Genomic DNA, 22,964 nt, shown 5'->3' with positions numbered 1-22,964 from the left:
ATTACACTGCCCCAGATAGTATTAGATCCCCCTGTGCAGCTGTATAGAATTAGGCCCCAACATTGTCCTTTTAGATTAGCAGGCCCAAACATAAAAATAGCTTTTATGCCCCTCACATTGCCCCATAGTATATTATGCCCCTCACATTGCCCTCCATTGTATATTATTCCCCTCATTTTGCCCTCATTGTTTATTATCACCTCATATTGCCCCCAATTGTATATTATCCCTCTCATATTGTCCCCATTGTATATTATCCCCCTCATATTGCTCCCTTTCTATATTACCCCCTCATATTGCTCCCCTTTCTATATTATCCCCCTCATATTGCCCTGTCATATATTATCCCCCTCATATTGCCCCCATCATATATTATCCCCTTATAGCCTGAAAAAAAAATTACTCACCTCTCCTTCGTTCCCCTGCAGATGCTGTCGCTCCTCTTCTCTCTGCTTCCTGTGCGGACAGCCTTTTGGTAAGTCGCTGCCACACAGGAAGCCCGGGCTGGAGTGACAGGATGAAGCTGATGGCTCCTTCCTGTCACTCCAGCCGACGGCGCATATTGAATGCTGTGTGCGTCTTAAAGGCTCACACAGTACTGCCGGGCAGGAGCAGTGATGAAAGAAGCGCTGTGTGAACTGCGCTTTTTCTTATTTTCTTTTTAAAGAGGCGAGCGGGAAATAGGGCAGGGTGGGGGGGTGAGATTTCTTTCAGGGGATGGAGCTGCACCCCCATATAGAGGCATGCAGCTTATGCCTTGAACCAGGGGCGGACACAGACAGCAGAGGGCCCCTGTGCAAAGAATGTGCCTGGGCTCCCCCTCCCCAAAATAAAAAGTACTATGCCATATGCACTGCAACTCATATTAATCTGCATTAGGTAGGCAGCAGTTCCCCCGCATTAGGTAGGCAGCAGTTCCTCCACATTAGGTAGCATAGTTTCCCCACATTAGGTAGCGTAGCATAGTTTCCCCACATTAGGTAGCATAGTTTCCCCACATTAGGTAGCGTAGCATAGTTTCCCCACATTAGGTAGCGTAGCAGTTTCCCCACATTCGGTAGCGTAGCATAGTTTCCCCACATTAGGTAGCATAGCCTAAATTCCTCACATTAGGTAGTGTAGCATAAATTCCCCATATTAGGTAGCAGAGCATAGATTCCCCACATTAGGCAGCATAGCATAAATTCCCCACATGAGGTAGTGTAGCATATATTCCCCACATTAGGCAGTGTAGCATAAATTCCCCACATTAGGAAGCACCCCCCAACACACACACACAAACTCACTCACACTCTCGCGCTACTTACATCTGCCTGCGAGGACTTCCTGGCAGAGGAGCGCGCTATAAGTGACGTCTTCGCACGTGCCACGCAGGACATTGACGTGCACCTATGCCAGCAAGTACCCACAGGCAGATGTAAGTACCAGCTTAGTGACGGGGCAAGACTGGTTGCCCCATCATATGTGCACCGGGTCCCCCGGTAGGGCAGGCCGTCTTTTCAAAGGATCCTGACTGATTGACTGACTGTATGTAATCAGTCAATCAGTCAGCGAGCAGTGTACATTGGCGGACACCCAGCGGTCAGTGAGTGACAGACACAGTCACTCACTCACAAGCTAAAAAAAAAGCCCTGGGCCCACTACAGCTGTATGGATTGCACCCCCTGATGGCGGCCCTGCCTGTGAGGAGGCAGCTGAGCCAGCAAAGTGGTAGCATGGTTGGCAGAAGTGGAAAATCTGGAGCCAAATGTTCCCGGGTAGAGCACCTGCTTCGCGGCAGCCTATCTTCCTGGGAGGTAGTGGAACAGGGGTTCCTGCGGCAGTAGCAGTCAATCAGTGAAGACTGTTGGTGGGAAACCATCCTCCACCGCGTCCTTAGCCTCCACTGCACGGACAAGTCTCAGTGCCCCTCCAGCATACCTTGTTTGCAGGGCACGGTGGTGTCACGCTGTTCTTCACATGGTTTTCCTTGGCGAACGGAGTCACACAGGGGAGGAACTGCTAAAAGTAATTCATCAAGAAATTGAATCATGGCTTACTCCATGAAAACTGCAAATGGGAACCATGGTTACCGACAACGGCATGGCACATGTGTTCAATTTGGTTGTCAAGCGGTTCCTGAAGTCTTCCCCCATCTGCAAGACAACCTAACAATGGGAAGGAAACTTAACATGCACTTCAGCCACTCGTACACCGCAAAGCACACCCTCCATGAGCTGCAGCATCAGAACGGTATCCCCAACATAGTCTTATTTGCAATGTTGCCACACCTTGAAATTCCACCCTCCATATGTTGGACCGACTATACGAACAGAGAAAAGCCATAACCAATTTCGTGATCATCCAAGCGGATAGGGGTACTCCCCTGTGTAACTTTAATGTCAACCAGTGGCAGCTCACACGTAACACCTGCCGTTTGCTCGGGCACTTGGAGGAAGCCACATTATTAGTCAGTCGCCAGGATTACGAGATCACCGACGTCATTCAACTGCTTCATCTACTACAAGACATGTTTGAAACAGAGGAGGGGGAGCGGCACAGTGGAGCACAGTTTAGGTTTCGCGAGATAGACATTTTTTCTAGTCATCTGACAGGAGAGGAGGAGCAGGAGCCGCTAGAGGCTTATGAGGAAGGCGAGACAGAGGACCCAGACACACCGTGGCAGTTGAGATGGAGGAAGGGAGTCCCTCAGAGTCACTTGCACAAATGGCACGATGCATGCTCATTTGCTTGCGTAGTGACCACCGAATTGTCACCATTCGGCAGTGTCACTTCTCGCTGCGCCATCTTCCATCCTCTCGCAGGTCTGACTCGGGGGCCCTCTGTGCTCCCCTTCCACTGCCATGGCTGCTGGGGAGGGGTGGGTGGCAGGAGCAGTACCAGCTCCATCAGCAGCAGCCTGAGTCTACAGTTGCTGATGAGTAGCTTTCTTCACCCGCATACTGAAGCAACTCATCAGCAGCAGGTAGACCTGGAGCAGGAAATGAAAGAGCCGGGGGTGGCATACCTTGACATGACCATGCCAACACACCTTGAACAGGTGGACTTCTGGGCAGCCAAACTTGATTTGTGGTCCCCAACTAGCAGAGTTTGCCCTGGAAAAGCTTTCCCGCCCGGCCAGTAGTGTGCCATCAGAGCGGGTGTTTAGTGCAGCGGGGGCCATAGTAACCCCAAGGAAAACTCATCTGTCCACGAAAAATTTGGACAGACTGACCCTTGTAAAGATGAATCAGGCATGGATCAGCCAGGATTTTCACCACCAATGCCTGATGCATCAGAGTAGATTGACCATGGTGCCACACCAACACTTCACAAATATGGATAGTACTAAACATATTTAAGGCGCTGCTCCCCAGGTATAGACATTCCTCTGCGTCAGACCACAAGCAAGTATTGAGGATATGTATTACGTAAAACGTAACTTTTAATAATATTCTTAGGATAAAATATATGTACCCAAAATTTTGAATACACCACCCGATAAATAAATTTGCGTAGGTGGGTGCACATTGGGTTGGGGATCTGATAAACAACCACATACACAAGTGGTGTTTATACACAATTATTCAGATCCATCAACCTCTGTTGCCATATTAAAGAGGACCCTGCTGGTCTCTTCTATAATTAGTATAGGAGCTCTAGTGGAACTGTGTTTTTAAAACGTGTGATCCTCACCTTTAATTATTTATGGATACACAATAAAAGTTATGTTTTATTATTTTTGACACATGTATTATAGAGGCCTTATCTAACCCCTCGGGGTTATATCGTTGTGAGATTCAGCCACTATATGGTCTCCTCATGCTGCCGCCACCTCTGCGCTGTGTCATTCAGCCACTATATGGTCTCCTCATGCTTCAGCCAAATCCAGGCTGTGTCATTCAGCCACTATATGCTCTCCTCATGCTTCTACCACGTCCAGGCTGTGTAATTCAGACACTATATGTTCTCCTCATGCTGCCGCAAACTCCAGGCTGTGTCATGCAGCGAATATATGGTCTCCTCATGGTGCCACCAACTCCAGGCTGTGTCATTCAGCCACTATATGTTCTCTTCATGCTGCCGCCACCTCCACACTGGGTCATTCAGCCACCATATGGTCTCCTTATGCTTCCGCCACCTCCACGCTGTATCATTCAGACACTATATGGTCTCCTCATGCTGCCGCCACCTCCACGCTGGGTCATTTAACCACTATATGGTCTCCTCATGCTGTCGCTACCTCCGCACTGGGTCATTCAGCCACTATATGGTCTCCTCATGCTGCCGCCAACTCCATGCTGTGTCATTCAGCCACTATATGGTCTCCCCATGCTGCTGCCACCTCCACGTTGTGTCATTCAGGCACTATATGGTCTCATGCTGCCGCCACCTCCACGCTGTGTCATTCAACCACTATGTGGTCTCCACATGCTGCCGCCACCTCCACGCTGTGTAATTCAGCCACTATATGGTCTCCTCATGCTGCCGCCACCTCCATGCTGGGTCATTCAGCCACTATATGATCTCCTCATGCTGCCGCCACCTCCACGCTGGGTCATTCAGCACTATATGGTCTCCTCATGCTGCCGCCACCTCCACGCTGTGTAATTCAGCCACTATATGGTCTCCTCATGCTGCCGCCACCTCCATGCTGTGTAATTCAGCCACTATATGGTCTGCTTATGCTTCTGCCAACTCCAGACTGTGTCATTCAGCCACTATATGGTCTCTCCATGCTTCTGCCACCTCCACGCTGTGTCATTCAAGCACTATATGGTCTCCTAATGCTGCCGCCACCTCCACGCTGTGTCATTTAGCCACTATGTGGACTCCTCATGCTGCCGCCAACTCAAGGCTGTCATTCAGCCACTATATGGTCTCCTCATGTTCCAGCCAACTCCACTCTGGGTCATTCAGCCACTATATGGTCCTCCCATGCTGTTGCCACCTCCACGCTGTGTTATTCAGGCACTATATGGTCTCCTTATGCTGCCACCACCTCCACGCTGTGCCATTCAGCCGCTATATGGTCTCCCTATGCTGCTGCCACCTCCATGCTGTGTCATTCAGGCACTATATGGTCTCCTCATGCTGCCACCACCTCCACACTGTGTCATTCAGCCACTGATCTGCATGTCATACTGAATATCAGCATTATTTCACTAACCCAGTGCACACCCTATGCGTATTACAGCAAGGCAAAATGTTCTACACCCCTATTGAGGCTCTCTGCTCTCTTGAATCACCCCCATTTTCCCATCTAAAAAAACTGTGTAAATAAAAATAAACATATGTTGTATTGCCGCGTGACACCCCTTCCATAGACTTGCATTGAGGGGGGCCGATGTGACATCACAAGGGGGCGGGGCCGTGACATCATGATGCCCCATCCCCTGCACCGCCCGTCATCAGCCTTGGAGAAAACTTAGCATTATATCTCTGGAGCCGTACATTCACGTGCATTTGCGGCTCGTGAGGTATCATACCCGGTGGATAAGTAACCAGGACCCCAGCTAATGCTGGACATTGCTGATCGGGCTGATGTCTGGCATTAACCCTTTAGACGCGGTGATCAAACTTCATCACCGTGTCTAAAACAAAAGTTAAAATTGCCAGTTAGCTCAGTGGTGCTGTTCGGGATGCAGCTTGCAGGTCGTGAGGAGGATCACTACCTGCATCCTTACTTTCCGATCACCGAATGACTGCTCCATGCCTGAGATCCAGGCAGAAGCAGTTGAGCGGCGATAACACTGATCAATGCCATGCTATGCAAGGTATATGTGTATAGTTATGTATTAGGGTATTGTTTAAAAAATATGTGTATATTGGGATGACATATTTATCAATTGGTAAGCACTTCAATGCCTTTATTATTTAGTACATGGTTATACCATAAGAAGCATAAGCACACTTTTATTGTTTAAGCACTATAGGGTTCAAGGTGTAATCTCATAAGAAGCATTTACATCTTGGCAAGGTTGATACGTAAAATAAGAGGGAAAAGGGTATAAAAGGTGAATGGAGCACGAGAAAAAAAAAAAGAAAGAAATAATAGAATAAAAAAAACTGAATGAAGACTTTGAAAATGTTTTTTTTTTTTTTTTTAAATCAACTGGCGCCAGAAAGTTAAAGGGGTACTCAGGTGCTTACACATCTTATCCCCTATCCAAAGTATAGGGGATAAGATGCCTGATCGCGGGAGTCCCGCAGCTGGGGACGCCCGTGATCATGCACGCGGCACCCCGTTTCTAATCAGTCCTCGGAGCGTGTTCGTGAAGGTACGGCTCCAGAGGTATAATGCTAAGTTTTCTCCAAGGCTGATGACGGGCGGTGCAGGGGATGGGGCATCATGATGTCACGGCCCCGCCCCCTTGTGACAGCTATCACGCCCCCTTCCGTAGGCTTGCATTGAGGGGCGGAGCGTGACGTCACACTCGGGCGGAGGCGTGACGTCACACGCCGCCGACCCTGCGGTCGACCGTAATCAGACTGATTACAATCGGGATGCCGCGTGCATGATCACGGGGGTCCCCAGCTGTGGGACTCCCGCGATCAGGCATCTTATCCCCTATCCTTTGGATAGGGGATAAGATGTGTAAGCACCGGAGTACCCCTTTAATCAGATTTGTAAATCACTTCTATTAAAAAATCTTAATCCTTCCAGTACTTTTTAGGGGCTGTGTACTAAAGAGAAACTGTCCAGAGCAGCATATGTTTGCTATGGGGATTTTCTCCTGCTCTGGACAGCTCCTAAAATGGACAGCAGAGGTCAGCACTATGGTCATGACATCAGAGGAAATGCATTTTTTGGATTTCTCTTTAGTATACAGCCCCTAAAAAGTACTGGAAGGATTACGATTTTTAATAAAAGTCATTTACAAATCTGTTTAACTTTCTGGCACTAGTTGATTTAAAAAAAAAAAAAGTTTTCCACGGGAGTACCCCTTTAATAGGAAGGATGCCTCCAAAAATTATTAAGATATAAAAAAAAACAGGGAATTGGAAACCCTCAAGTAAAATGATAACAGCTAAGTTTGATAAATTTCTGTCCTCCTCCTCTCCTTGCAATAACCGTAAAATGGTAGAAGTTAGTTGTAATGGGTAGGTCAAAAGGTTGAATAATGCCTGTGATAAAGAGAAGGAGTGGAAAGACGATGCAGGGACTAATAGAGAGATAACTAGTTTAAGATTACAGTAAAAAGCCAGCCAAAGTAGAATGATGGATTCCTCAGTATTAGAAGAAATATTAAAAACTATCCTGAGATAGAATCTTGCAATTCCCAACTAAGTGATACAAACTGATAGTATTAAAACTGAGATCTCTTTCATTAGGGAGGATTTAACTAAAATTAGAGATAGAATGGAAGAGCCTGAAATGCAAGTGTAAGAACTGGAAGATATGCTGGCAGATATGGCTAAAGAACAAACTGAATGAACATGATAGAAAAGATAACCAATTTGGAAGATGGAGACAGGAGGGTTAATTTTAAGCTGGTGGGTTTTCCGGAGGGGGGGGGGAGAGGGGAAAAGCTGTGAGGAATTTATTTATAAATAGCTGCTGGAAAATGTAGGATGCATAGCTTATGGAAATGTTTTGTAATTGAAAGAACACTTGTGAGTCCCTGTAAAGGTAGACCAAATGTATGTGTTACAAAGGTAAGATTGCTATATTAAACCGAAATGGGAAAAAGGGGGAGATTATTCACAACTAAAATAAAAATATATCCAGACTTTTTGGTAAAAACTAGTCAGCAAAGAACAATTTTTGTGCAGGCAAAGCAGAGACTGAGGAAAGTGGGGATCCAGTACTCACTCTTATTCCTAGCAAATTTAAAAATCATATATGCTAATTTTTGGACATTTCACAACAGAGGTATAAATAGTTGGAGACCCATGGTATTCAATAATTATGGAGATTAAGGAAAGAGGAGAAAGGAGGGAAAAACAAAGAAAAGGTTAGAGGAAATAAATGAGGGAATGTGGAGAGATGAGGGATATGTTAAAAGTAGAGGGATAGGTTACCAGAGAGCAATCAAGTCTTCTGAAAACTAATGAAGGGTATGGGGGGGAGAAGGGTGTTACGGGTTTGTTGGGAATTTTTTTTATTGGAAGGTGTGGCCCCACTTTATTTTTTTGTTCAATACAGGGTTATATTTTATGGGTTTGATAGATAAATGGCCAATTTTAAGGTTAGATTCTTGAAGGAGAACCGCACTCCTGTGCCAAAATCGGGTGCAAGCTGGTCCAACCCAGGCAGTGTCCCCGCAACATGCAAAAAATGCAGCAGCACTCCGTGGTAGGATGAAAAAAGTGAGGCTAGGCTTTATTCATCAAGTGATATACACAACGTTTCGACCGTCTCTCACTGTCTTTGTCAAGCAAGTAACAAGTGTACAAGTGATTTCTTATATAGGTGGTACCTCTATTTCATCATCCTTTTGAGTTGTGCATAAATTATGTTTATTATATACAAAAGATACAAAATACATATAAAATATAATGCAATATAATGTGATCACAGCATATACTTAAATGATTAACATACATAGTGCATATAAGACACCTTATGGGTGAATACTGAACAAATTGCATTAAAATATCATGTATAAATTAGTTCATAGTGTAAGTGTGCGTGAATATTATGGGAGGAGTTACGTAGTGTGCACATCATTCACCCGGGTCATATGCAATAAATGTATAAGTCCGTCTGTCACGCCGTACTGGCGTTCAGTTTCCGGACGCCATCACAGCTTCCGCTGTATTACTGGAACAGATACTTATAGTGGTATATTTCCCCCACATTTTTCAACACAACCTATGGTAGAAATAGAAGCTCAGAAAAATGAAGACTGCCCAATAGTGTGGATTAAAATTTCAACAAAGTTTGAGAAGATAATATTGATAATTTTAAGAATGACAACTCTAAAAGCAATTCAAAGGACTTCCCTTTAAAAGAAAATATTTGTAATGTATTAGAATGGATTGTCCAATGGCGCTTGAAGAATGGCAATAAAACTGAGTTTACTTGTAAGACCCAAAAACCATCTTGTACAGATATGGCGTTAGGTAATAGGGCAGTATTAGATTAGGTTTAAAAAATAAAGGAAGGGAAAAGAAGCTTTTCAGACCATGCCCCTTTAGTTTTGGAACTTGATATTAATCTTAAGGTTAAGGTTTAAGGCTTTTTGATTTTGATCTTGTTACTGAAGTTAGGCTTTTTTTTATGAAAATGCTGTCTCGACATCTAAATAGATCATCTGGAAAATATTTAAAATCTTAATAAAAAAATTACCTATAAAAAAAAAAGAAGGATAAAGATCAGGATAATGAAAGTTGTAGCCATCTGAAAGAGAACAGCTATCAGAGGGATCCGAGTATTGAAAAATTGGGAGGCTTGGGAGAAGGAGCACAAGAGCTATGAACTTCGATCCCAGTCTAGATTAGAGCAGCAAGATATGTTTTCTAGATAACGGTTTAATATTGAGGGGGTAGATGTTAGCAAACATTTTGGCTTTAAATCAATCGAGAAAAGATATAGTTGTAATGGCAAAAAAGCGGGTAGGACAATAACATCTTCCTCAGAGATTATATAAATTGTATGATACTATTGCAAAATCTAATTTGAAAATAACAAAATACAAAGTTGTATTGGCAACCACATGCAATGTAGAATCAATGAGAAGTATAGTGCTTTCTAACTCTATATCCCTAGGAAGATTATCAAGATATATTTTCATAGACTTTCATAGAGCTTATTATTAGATTAAAAACAGCTGTTTTTATATCTATTTTACTGCAGTATTTTCATTTTCATTTTACACTGTGTGAACAAAGCCTAAGAAGTGGTTATTAAACAAGTAAGTAGTAATTGAAAAACACTTTTGAGACTTAACTTCATTTTATTATCTGTACTGGAGTAATAAATATTCCATAGAAACAGTAATTGGTAGTCTGCTGGGATTTGTAGTCTACAATGCAGGATCTATAATTCGAAGGGGTGCTGAGCTCCTGGACACGACCTCCAGTCAAATATGAAATAATCTCCATAGGAGAAGCGGCACTCCACACATCCAGATTTGAAAATCAAAACAGGAATTTATTCACCCATTTAGCAATACAGAAATATTTCTGTCTTTGTCAAACATAGGGTAGTAGTTTACAGTACTTGTCCAGTGATGCGGATGGAAAATCATAGAATGTTGCAGAATCTTGTAATACCTTTACTGATTGGACTAGCAGTATGGTGCATAGTGCAACAGAATACTCCAGGGATATATATATATATATATATATATATATATATATATGTATATATATATATATATATATATATATATATATATACATACACATGTGAATACGAAAAGAGTTCAGTCCTCAGGTTCCACCTGTTTGGGATATGTGGAGGTGTGGTGCAGTGGAGGGGGGGCAAGGAAACAGAGGAAAAAAAGAGAAGTATGAATAAAGGTAGGGAAAGGGGGGCTGAGGGTGGCAAAGGAAAAATGTAGATGTAGAATAGTATGAAAAACAGAACTAGAGTGCTGAGCAAGTAAGGAAAGTGTTGAACCATATAATAGGTAAAAATGTTAATTTATTCAAACACAATAAAGGTGGTCAAACACAGTGAGGTGTGGAGTAGGGCTTGCGACCACCCCTCTCTGAAGATAAAATGTACAATAAATATGATGTAATATGAAATTTCATATAAATAATGACCAATAAATACAAAACACTAGATAGCATAAAAATCTGATAAAAATAGAATAAACATGCAGTTGTGCTAAAAAAAAAAGGAAATATGCAGTTCTATTGTAGAAGAAAAACGAATAGTCTGATGATCCTGTGGGGAAAGATTTATCCTAGGACACTACACTGTAGTGTGATGAAGGCAGTACCGTATATGCCGGCGTATAAGACGGCGGGGGCCGGCCAGAGCATGTAAAAACTAATTCATGTATACTAAAAACCAGGGTGCCTCCAGCTGTTGTGAAACTACAACTACCAGCATGCCCGGACAGCCTTTGCCAGTCCGGGCATGCTGGGAGTTGTAGTTTCACAACAGCTGGAGGCACCCTGGTTTTTAAAGGGGTACTCCGGTGCTTACACATCTTATCCCCTGGGGACGCCCGTAATCATGCACGCAGCACCCCGTTTGTAATCAGTCCCCGGAGCGCTCCAGGACTGATTACGGTTGACCGCAGGGCCGGCGGCGTGTGACGTCACGCCCCCGCCCCCCATGTGACGTCACGCTCCGCCCCTCAATGCAAGCCTACGGGAGGGGGCATGACAGCTATTGATGTCCATTATTGACTCTAAGTGCATGGCTTCTGATAGCAGCTGTCACTCACAGACTATGGAGCAAGCACAGGTCCTTCACAGACACCAAACACTCCAGGGCATATATGTATGCCCTGCTGCTTTGAGGACAAGGTGGCCAAGGGTGTACAAGGGTTAAATGGAGTTGAGTTGAATGACTAGAAGCACCCACATGCTGTTGGAAAGTATTGTCTTGGTTGTTGTAGAAACTCTAAAATAATGGAAAACTCCTTTTATATTTCATTCCTTTTTACCTTTGATGCACAAAATCCTTGGTTTCCATTTTTCAAAAACTTGTCCTTGCTAAAAGACCTTTTCCAATAAGACAAATATTCCCCTGTCCTGATAGGTGTTATATAGCCATTATAGCAAAATAACAGGTTGTGGCCTTGTCCTGTGAAATTCATTAGTAACAAAAAATGTCTTGATGATCAGTTTTTAACTTGGCTAAATGACTTATTTTATGACTATGAAATTAAATGCATTATATCTCTTTCATGTAGTGTAGTTGGCCTCATAAATACTGCAAACGCTTAGTTGCTTGTTACACTTGATTACCTCTTCCATTACAGTTATTTTTATAATCCTTGTAGGAGTGGAGAATTCATTTAGTTTTAATAACATGAAGCACATGTTGACAAGGGGATCGTTTAATTAGTGAGATATATCCCAATCCTGTGCTTAATCTTGGGAGCTAAAAATGACCCAATGATTTCATAGCAAAAGCTCCTCCAAGGATCTTGTGTCCTCCATTCAATTCATTTTTAAATCTGGCACACATTAATGGCGCAAATTCTTAAGATGTTTTCAATGTCATGAACTTTGCCAATATATATAAAAATATTTTTAAATAATTCAGTCCAGTATGAAAGTGGTGCACTGCTGTCTATTGTATGATACTGTCGAGCCGTGGGTATAGGCAGCTAAATACCATCCTCCATGTTACACGCTGTATTCAGTGGTGCGATGCAGTCATACAGAAAAGACTCCATAATATTTCAAACAGAGAAATTATTTTGCACCCGATATCTTGCAGCTGTAAAATCTTTATTGCTTGATACACAGATTACAGGATCGGTACAGACGGACCCGGGCAGTGGCAGGCGGGGGAAGCATTCAAGAACGCTACCCCTTGCCTGCCACTGCACGGGTCCGTCGGTACTAAATACATATATATATATATATATATATATGTATTTTTTTCTCTTTTATATGGATGACATTTGCGGTGGTGGAAATTCGAAAGCATAGTTGATAATAAATATTCAAGTATTTTTTATGAACCATCCAAGAGTTTCTCATCTGTTTCCTCAATGTTTCTCCGCCCCCTCAATGCAAGCCTATGGGAGGGGGCGTGACAGCTGCCATGCCCCCTCCCATAGGCTTGTATTGAGGGGGCGGGGCGTCACACAGGGGTGTTGCCGTGACATCACAATGCTCCGGCCCTGTGATCGCCAGTAATCAGACCCGGAGCGAACATACTCCGGGGACTGAATGTAACAGGGTGCTGCGTGCAAGATCACGGGGGTCCCCAGCGGCGGGACCCCCGCGATCAGGCATCTTATTCCCTATTAGGGGATAAGATATCTTAGCGCCGGAGTACCCCTTTAATGATTACTTTATGCAGCAGTTTATATCATTATAATGATACCAAAAATATGTAGTCTTTATGACTTACATTAGTCTTTTTGTTTTACTAGTAAATTTAGGTTCACAACCCTCACTGACCCTCAAACAAACACACCAACGCACCAGCCCCTGCCTTGATAAAATCCCTTAAAGAAAAAGTACTGGGATCAGCATTAGTTACTGTCACTGCAGCAGGGGTGTATTTTACTTCTGAACCTGCACCAACCCCACACCATATATTTTCAATTCAGTGGAAGAACTACCATCCAACAGTGCCATTAATAAATGGTCTTGCGTGGCAAGGGGCTTACGGGAAATCATATATTTTATTTATTAATACAAAGAAGTGTAAAAATAGTAGATAAGAAAACAGGAACAAATAGGGACCATGGCACTTTAATGACTGGATTATAGGAAATGTCATATATAATACTTGTTTTTCATATACTAATTTGAAGAGACAAGAAGATGAATACTGTGAATTTAGAGCACATGCTCTCTTGATCCTAAGTCAAGGCTGAATGTTACTAGAACACCTGTGATCTAAGCAGAACTTACCTTGAGTTCTTGCACAATGCCAAAACAAATGGACCTCAAAATATGTTAAAGCAATGCAGACCAATGAGCCGTCCACATTGTTCCAATCCGAGAGACCAGAATTCTCCTGTACTGAGTTTTGATTTCTCTCTTTCTCTGCCATAAGTGAAACCATTTTACACTTGCTGCTTTCCTGCTGTAGATTTGGCCAGGTAAGGTATTTCTCTTGCCAGATTCCTCCCTTACCTCTGTCTCAGAGATTAGTATGCCTTGCACCTGTTTTGGCAACATCCTTTATTTGGCTCACATCTGCTGACACCAGGCATTCAGAAGCTTGGATCTTCTATCATTTGGCTCTCTGTGACCTTAAAAATTGGACCTTCAGATACACGAAAATTATTAACTGTTATGATATAAAAACAAAATTACCTTTTCTTGTCTTTCTTAAATCACTTCAAGTTTAATGTATTTTTTAACAATGTGCCACATATTGCATTATTAAACTATAGATTTATGTGTTATTGATAAATTGGATCTATCACCATAATTTTATTTGTCACCTTATCGTGGTGGGATGGTCCAAACTATTTGACCAAATGGTGAGCAAAGCACCTCCATTTTAAAATGTTTTGCATTGTAGCAATATTGCATTTCATGTTTCATCTGTATCTTTGTTCTAGCAGTGTGCTGCTGTATTCTCCTGTTTGTGTATATTCAGCATAGCAGCATGAACCTGTATGCCATGTCCATGCAGTAGTTTGGTGTCAGTATGTGCTGGCCAACTTATCCTTGTTTGTGTTATACATATGGGGGAGTTGCTACCTCCATGTTGGCCCCTCCATCCCACCCATCTTACAAGGTGCTGGATGTTCCAGACCTTACAAGCCTGGTAACCGACTGCACAGAGGCACATTCACAGTGTATGGGTCCGTCCCAATGAGGTCCCCTTATCGTGGTGGGATGGCCCAAACTATTTGGCCAAATGGTGAGCAAAGTACCTCAATTTTTTCATTTTTTGCAGTGAAGCAATATAGCATTTCATGTTTCATCTGTATCTTTGTGCTAGCAGTGTGCTGCTGTATTCTCCTGTTTGACCATCATTTTATATCTATTTCCTTACTGTTGTTCCTTTTCAATAATATTTCTTGTACAATAGACTGCAAGAATATGAAACAACTGCAAGGCTTATGCACTGTTCACATCTGTGTTGTGGTTTCTGTTATAGATGGAAACAACAACACAAAACTGGATCCATTACATGTTGGACACCAGTGGTAAACATCAGATCCTATTGACTGGACAGCTAGGATTTGTCACTTTGTCCATCATTTATCTGGAAAAAATAATGCTGCATGTTGTGCTATTCTTCCTATCCGAGTCTGGGATGAAGACTCTAACACAGTTGTAAACATAGCACATTAACACATTCTGTGTCCATTGTGGCACATTCTTTGGTGCTGTGTCTGTGCCATCATTGGAGCTGTAATGCTGTAATGTTCACCCAACATCCAGCTGATGGTCTCAGCGGTTGGACCCACCGTGATCTATAACTTATCCCCTATCCTTTAAGACAATGATCTGCCACTAACTCCCCATCTGAGAAATACTCTTGGTTGGAAGAGATAAACAAGACATTTATGGCTTACCTTCTGGCGGTGCAAAGTATGTGTGCAAAGTATGTTGACTCCAAATGTTTCCATCTGTAATTGAGGGATTTATTTTAGTGTCACCCCCTGACTTGTGTCTCCATTTATGTAATGTGTATACAGTAAGCTACCTGTGTTACCACCACTCCTGACTTCTGACTCCAAAGCACACAATAAGGCTACTGCATCTCTAAGCATTAACTACCATTTTGTTTTTTAACCTTGCAAGAAAAGCCAAATGAAATTAATTGCCTGCATAATACTGCACTAGTGGGGTGTGACATACAGCATTACCTGATACTGCATATACTGTACCTAGATTTTATTCCTCCTTTTAACATAAATAGATTGAGCGATGGATGTCATTGTTTCTCATCTCTACATAACCATGCTGCTGGTGCATAGAACATGTAAAATATAAATTTACAGAGCCATCTATTTTACCTTGCACACAGCTGGTTCAAGTTTGTAGGCCCTCCTTAATACCAAACATAGAAATACCAAAGCATTTTCCCCCCATGATTTTGCATTATGATATATTGTAGTGTTATACTGTAAAACTCAAAGGGGACATTTATCAATGTTGGCTTATGTATTCCTTTTTTTTAGTAATTTTCTTCTTAAATTTTTTTGCTTATGTCAACTGCTTTCAGCCTGTTGATAAATTTCTTTCACATAAGCAAATTTTCTTTTTTTTGCTTTGGTAGTGGCTTTATCTGCTCCATGTCTGAGCTGGAGTAAATTTAGGAAGCTTTGTCTTCTATTGTATAGTTATATTTTGGGGAACAGTGGAGAGAACAACACCTATCTTCAGGCATTTAGGCGCCAAATTTTAAATGTACAGTGCTGCGTTATGTTATTTGTCAAAAACTACATGCTTCGTTCATTGTAAGTTTTTTGGGGGACATTTATCAAAGCATTCAGTAGGTTTTTTTTGCTTAAAATTGTCGCAAAAAAGTCGCACGTGCGCCTACGCTCTTTTTTCTGCGACTTTTTGCATGTTCAGTGTCCTAAGCAAAAAATAATAATCTTGCTTACCAAAGCAAAAAGTGATTTTTGACTTGCAGTGGTCAGAGATTTATCAAGTGCGAAAGTCGCAAAAAAGTTGCATCGCATGACAAAACCTACTAATCTGACTACAGCACACATCTCCAACGTCTAGTGCTATGGGAATGGAGAGGGAAACTTTAAATTAGCCAGTAGAACAGCATCTTGTTGTGCATCTCTCTGCTATTGCTCCTAGAAATGTACACTATGAACATTTTGACAACCTTTAAAAGAAAACACCCTATCACCCTCATACATTTTTTCTTGAAAAATAATAGAATAATTCAATGTAGATGCTCCTGAATTGTTATTTCAAGAATACAAGATATAATGATATTTACTGTTTTATATACAGTGTTCCCTCAACATATGATGGTAATCCGTTCCAAACGGACCATCGTTTGTTGAAACCATCGTATGTTGAGGGATCCGTGCAATGTAAAGTATAGGACAGCGGTCTACAACCTGCGGACCTTCAGATGTTGCAAAACTACAACACCCAGCATGCCCGGACAGCCAATGGAGGTCCGCAGGTTGAAGACCACTGGTATTGGAGGTTATACTCACGTGTCCCCGCCGCTCCGGACCATCACCGCTTGTCACCGCTGCCCTGGATGTCGCCTTCCATCGCTGTCGCCGTGTCCCCGGGGTGTCCCCGACGCTGCGGCAAGGCCTCTGCTTCCCCGGCATCCTCGCTCTCCGTCGCCGCCATCACGTTGCTATGCATGCCGCTCTTATTGGATGACTGGACGGCATGCGGAGCGACGTGATGACGACGATGGAGAGCGCCGACGATGCAGGGGATCACGGAGAGGACGCGCCGGAGCCCCGAGGACAGGTAAGTGATCGTCAGCGGACCACACGGGGCACAGGTGGCAGCTGAAGCAGTCTGCGCTGCCGGATAGCCGTTTATGCGATGGCCCCGACATACAAAAGCGTTGTATGTTGATGCTGCCTTCAACATGCGATGGCCTCTGAGTGGCCATCGTATGTTGAAATGATCGTATGTCGGGGCCATCGTAGGTCGGGGGGTCATTGTATATGCAGACATGTCAGGAGAAAAATGGCTTTCTTTTTTCATAATTGGCCAAAAAAACATTAACTTCTTTATGGTGTGTGAACATTGACTTGTTGTTTTAGCATTCCGAAATATGAAATGTTTTACTTATTATTTGAGTTTTTAACTAGGCATTTCTTAAAGCTGGTTTCTGTCCAATTTCATAGTTTCTGTTATAACATCACGTTATGTTTGAAAGCCTTTCAGATATATCCACCACATATGTTTCCAATTTGAAAAGCTTTGTTTATTAGTTTGAAGTATGACAGCAATTTACCACGAGCTGTAAATACTGATATTAAATAAACGGCAATGCATAAGAGCCCAGATTGAGCATATTTAACTTTATTGATGAACAGATGTCTGAAGGATACCTAGATTCAATGAAAAGAAGAAAATTGATGGGTTATTTGTTAGAAAATAGAAACACAGAGAGTAGTTATGGTACAGCAAGGTATTAGAGTTTATTTCCTAGAAGTCTTGTTCACACATACCAGATACACAGTATTTCATCATACTTTGATTTTCCGCTATTATAATGGTGTGTTCATGTTTCGGTTTTTTATTGCTGTTGCTGAATACAATGCCAGGAATGGATTTGAATGGAATGGTATTATCCCACAATGTCCTAGTAATCATGGGTACCTAGACTGTCTTGGTCAACCATAATGTAAATACTATAATAACAAGTGACCCCTTCAGGACACAGGGCGTAGATACACCCTGATTTCCTGGTATTCAAGGGTGTACCTGTATGCCTTGGACATTCCCGTTCACCTCAGGTAATCTGGAATGGGATGCCCCGTGTAAACCCCTGGGGGGGTCAATTCAGATCGGCAATTTGCTGCGATTCTGGGTCAATCGGGTCACCGGTGACCCGGTGATCTGGAAAGAAAGGGTGGTAGGTGACGTCCAAGATTGTACCTATCACCCTTTAGCAGCAGGAGTGAGGTGGCACTGGTGCCACCTCACGATCATCCTTATTTGTCGTTACCGGCCGACGAATGAGCACTCCTGCTGTGGGTGCTGGGAGCTCACACCTGTTGTGGCAATCCCTGGCATCGGTGGCGGGATTGGGGCCCCAGGCTGTGGAGGATCCGGAGAAAGCGGCGGCGATGTGGAGGATCAGGAGGGACTGAAGCAACAGCAGGAGGTAAGGCCGTGCCTCCTGCTGTTGCTTAGCAACAACTCCCAGCATGCACAAAAGGGCATGCTGCGAGTTGTTGTTATGCAACAGCAGAAGGCACAACTACAACTCCCAGCATGCCCTTTGGTAGTTTGTGCATGTTGGGGGTTGTAGTTATGCAGTAGCTGGAGGCACATTTATTATATGAAAAAGTGTGCCTCCAGCTTTTGCATAACTACAACCGCCAGCATGCATGGAGAGCCAAAGGGCATGCTGGGAGTTGTAGTAGTGTGCCTCCAGCTGTTGCATAGCTACAAGTCCCAGCATGCCCTTAGGCCGTCAGTGCATGCTGAGAGTTGTAGTTTTGCAACAGCTGAAGGCAATCTGTTTGCAAAACAAAGAGTTTGGTACCTAACTCAGTGTTTTGCAACCAGTGTGCCTCCAGCGGTGGCAAACTACAACTCCCAGCATGCACTGAAAGACCGCACATGCTAGGAGTTGTAGTTTTGCTACAGATGGAGGCACATTGGTTGCAAAACACTGAGTTAAGTAACAAACTCTCAGTGTTTTGCAAACAGTGTGCCTCCAGCTGTGGCATAAATAAAAGTCCCAGCATGCATGGACTGCCAAAGGGCATGCTGGGAGTTGTAGTTTTGCAACAGCTGGATCCCTAATTTAGGCCTCAAATGTGCATGCCGCTCTCTCACGGCGTAGCCCTGTCGTATTTCAAGACAACAGTTTAGTGCCACATATGGGATATTTTCGTACTCGGGAGAAATTGCCTAACAAATTTTGGGGGTCTTTTTTCTCCTTTTACTCCTTATGTAAACGTAAAGTTAGGGTCTACACCTGCACTTTATTGAATTTAAAAAAAAAAAATTACACTAACATGCTGGTGTTGCCTTATACTTTTCATTTTCACAAGGGAAAATAGTAAAAAAAAAATGTAACCCCATTTCTTCTGAGTATGGAAATACCCCATATGCTCAGAAGGGAGGGAGCTCCATTGGGCTTTTGGGGAGAGAATGTGTCCGGAATTGAAGGCCATGTGTGTTTACCATGGTGCTAGAACAGTGAACCCCCCAACATGTGACCCCATTTTGGAAACTATACCCCTCACAAAATGTAATAAGGGGTGCAATGAGCATTTACACCCCACAGGTGTCTGACAGATTTTTGGAACAGTGGATTTAATTTTTCATTTGCACAGCCCACTGTTCCAAAGATCTGTCAAATGCCAGTGGGTTAAAAATGCTCATTGCACCCCTTATTAAATTCTGTGAGGTGTGTAGTTTCCCCGACTTTTATTCCAAACAAATTCTCTCTCCAAAAGATCAATGGCGCTCCTTCTTTTCTGAGCATTGTAGTGCGCCTGCAGAGCACTTTACATCCACGTACTTCCATACTCAGAAGAAATGGTGTTACAAATTATGGGAAGCTTTTTCTCCTATTACCCCTTGTGAAAATGAAAAATGTGGGGTAACACTAGCATTTTAATGAAAAAAATTACATTTTTCATTTTCATGTCCAACTTTAGCGGAAATTTGTCAAACACCATTGGGGTGTAAAGGCTCACTGTACCCCTTGTTGCGTTCCTTGAGGGGTGAAGTTTCCAAAATAGTATGCCATTTTTTTTTTTTTTGCTGTTATGGCACAATAGGGGCTCCCTATATGTGACATGCCCCCCCAAAAGCCAATTCAACAAAATTCACTATCTAAAATCCCATTGTCGCTCCTTCCTTCTGAGCCCTCTAGTGCACCCACAGAGCACTCTACATCCACATATGAGGTATTTTATACTCGAGAGAAAGTGGGTTACAAATTTTCAGGGGCTTTTTCTCCATTTACCCCTTGTAAAAATATGAAAATTTTGATTTTGATTATCTTACACTTATTCACATAAAATTTTAGTTGCCGGAGTTCTGACCATTCTTCTAGTTTACCTAAATCATTTTCCATTTGGCGTATTCCTCCAGGAACATCAACCCTGTTACATATCTTTGTGTCATCAGCAAAAAGACATACCTTAACATCGAGACCTTCTGTAATATCACTAATGAAGATGTTAAACATAATTGGTCCCAGTACAGATCCCTGAGGTACCCCACTGGTAACAAGACCTTTTTCAGAACATTCTCCACTTCAACCTTCTGTTGTCTGTCACTCAGCCACTGTCTAATCCACTCAACAATATGGGAGTCCAAGCTCAATGTAGTTTATTGATAAGTCTTCTATGTGGGACAGTGTCAAAAGCCTTACTAAAATCTAGATATGCAATGTCTACTGCTCCTCCGACATCTATTATTTTAGTCACCCAGTCAAAAAAATCAATAAGATTTGTTTGACATAATCTCGCTGAAGTAAACCCATGTTGTTTTTCATCTTGCAATCCATGGTATTTTAGACGTTCCACAATCCTACCCATTAGTAGGGTTTCCATTAATTTCCCCACTATTGATGTCAGACTTACTGGTATATAGTTGCTTGATTCCTCCCTACTACCTTTCTTGTGAATGGGCACGACATTTGCTAATTTCCAATCTTCCAGGACAACTCCTGTTACCAGTGATTGGTTAAATAAATCTGTTAACGGTTTTGCTAGTTTACCGCTAAGCTCTTTTAATAATTTTGGGTGTATCCCATAAGGTCCCTGTGACTTATTTGTCTGAACTTTAGTAGAACCTCTTCCACTGTAAAGACACATACATCAAATGATTCATTAGTCTTCCTCCCTAATTGAGGTCCTTTTATTCTGTAAAAACTGAACAGAAGTATTCATTAAGGCAATCAGCTAGCCTTTTATTCTCTTCTACATGCCTGCCTTCCTTTGTTTTTAACTTAGTTATTCCTTGTTTTATTTTCCTTAAAAATGTCTTATCCCCTTTTTTCGCAGACTGAGCTAGTTTTTCTCCTGCCTGCGCTTTAGAAGTTCTTATAACTTGCTTTGCCTCTTTCTGCTTAATCTTGTAGATTTCCCTATCTTCATTGCTCTGTTGTTTTTTTTTTTACTAAATGCTAGCTTTTCGTTTTTTATGATTTTGCTGAGTACCACAGTGGTCTTTTACTTTTTCTAATGCAATTTTCGGTTGCCTTCAATAATGCATCTTCTAGGTAGTCCCATTTCTTCTGGACTCCATGTAATCTGTTCCAATCTGATAGGGACTCATTTATGACTAATCTCCTTTTTGAAAAGTTGGTTTTTCTGACCTTCACTGTTCTTATATTAAAGCACACTGAATGGTGATCACTAGTTGTAGAGCTATGTTTTTGCTTATCGCTGCTATCTTAAGCTCAGATGTACACTTGTAGCAGTGTTTGTCAATATAGTATAGTTTGTTACTTAGAACTATTTAAGTTGATATTTCAAGTGTATTCTGCAGTTCTTTATTGGACTGTAAGTAAGTATGCTGGTTTAAATCAATAGAGGTTTCACAATTCACAGAATTTAATGTTACATGACAAATTCAACTCTGCTACATCTATAAATGATCTAAGTTAACTCTAGTATAGAGATCATCACATTTATTCTTAGTTGGGGTTTTATCCATGGGGCATTGCTTACCTAACTGTAACTGTTTAGGTTTCTGCACAGAAACAAATAGTCTGGTTTGTTGACCATGTCCAGCCTGATCAAACGTGGATTGTATGACCATTTGCTAATTTTTGGCTCATATTGCTCTGTGCACTGTATGTTACAGGAACTGCACTTAAAAAGCTTCACTGCAGTGTAATGCTCTGAATTATTAGCCAGAGGGGCTCAATCTTTTACATTTAGTTATCCAAGTATGTTTTTGTTGTGTATGCCCAGCGGTAGGACTTTAGCATTTCCCAACCTAGAATTCATCATAGACATGTTAGGAAACAATCTAATGTCTGTAATTTGTAACCAACAGTAGATGTTAGAGTTAAGCAGACTTAGGCTGCTTTCACACTATGAAAAGTACCCATTATATAACGCCCGTTATAAAATAGCGGGCGATCGCTGGGTTAAACCGCCATTACAAAAATCCCATTATAGTCTATGGGATTTTTCTAATAGCCGTTTTAACCTGTTATCGCCCGTTATTCATAATGGACGTTATTTTGTGATGGGAGATTGAACGGAAGAAATAGTGCATGCATTATTTCTCCCGTTACTATCGCCCGTCATAAAATAACGTCCATTATGAATAACGGGCGATAATGGGTTAAAACGGCTATTAGAAAAATACCATAGACTCTAATGGGATTTTCTAATGGCGGTTTAACTCCGCGATCGCCCGCTATTTTATAACGGGCGTTATATAACAGGTACTTTTCATAGTGTGAAAGCAGTCTTAGAGGAAAAGTAGATTTGAATAGCTCCATTATTCAATTGGGCGCAATGCCAATAGACCATCTTTAGTCCAACATGTGCCTAAAAGAGTGTCCTTGGGGAACATGTTTGTATGTCTGTATATTGTTGCTTCATCTGTAAAGAAAAAAATTGTTGACAACATTTTTTATGCTAATGGATGCAGGGAAAAACATGCATAACATAGAGTTTTTTTCCCCCTATCACTAAACTGAATGAAAAATGTTTAAAGCCCTATGGGGGAATTTACTAAGACTGGCATTTCACGCACCAGTCATAAGTAATATTTTG

General features: G+C 42.2%; 1 protein-coding gene across 9 annotated transcripts in view; it reads left to right on the top strand.

The window, feature by feature from the left end:
* FSTL4 (follistatin like 4) overlaps window positions 1-22,964 on the top strand; it is a 1,659,076-nt gene that overhangs the window by 969,626 nt on the left and 666,486 nt on the right. The window lies entirely within an intron of this gene.

The sequence above is a fragment of the Hyla sarda genome, chromosome 4 (assembly GCF_029499605.1).
Source record: "Hyla sarda isolate aHylSar1 chromosome 4, aHylSar1.hap1, whole genome shotgun sequence".
NCBI classification, from domain to species: Eukaryota; Metazoa; Chordata; class Amphibia; order Anura; family Hylidae; genus Hyla; species Hyla sarda.
This window is presented reverse-complemented; position numbering and strand designations above follow the sequence as displayed.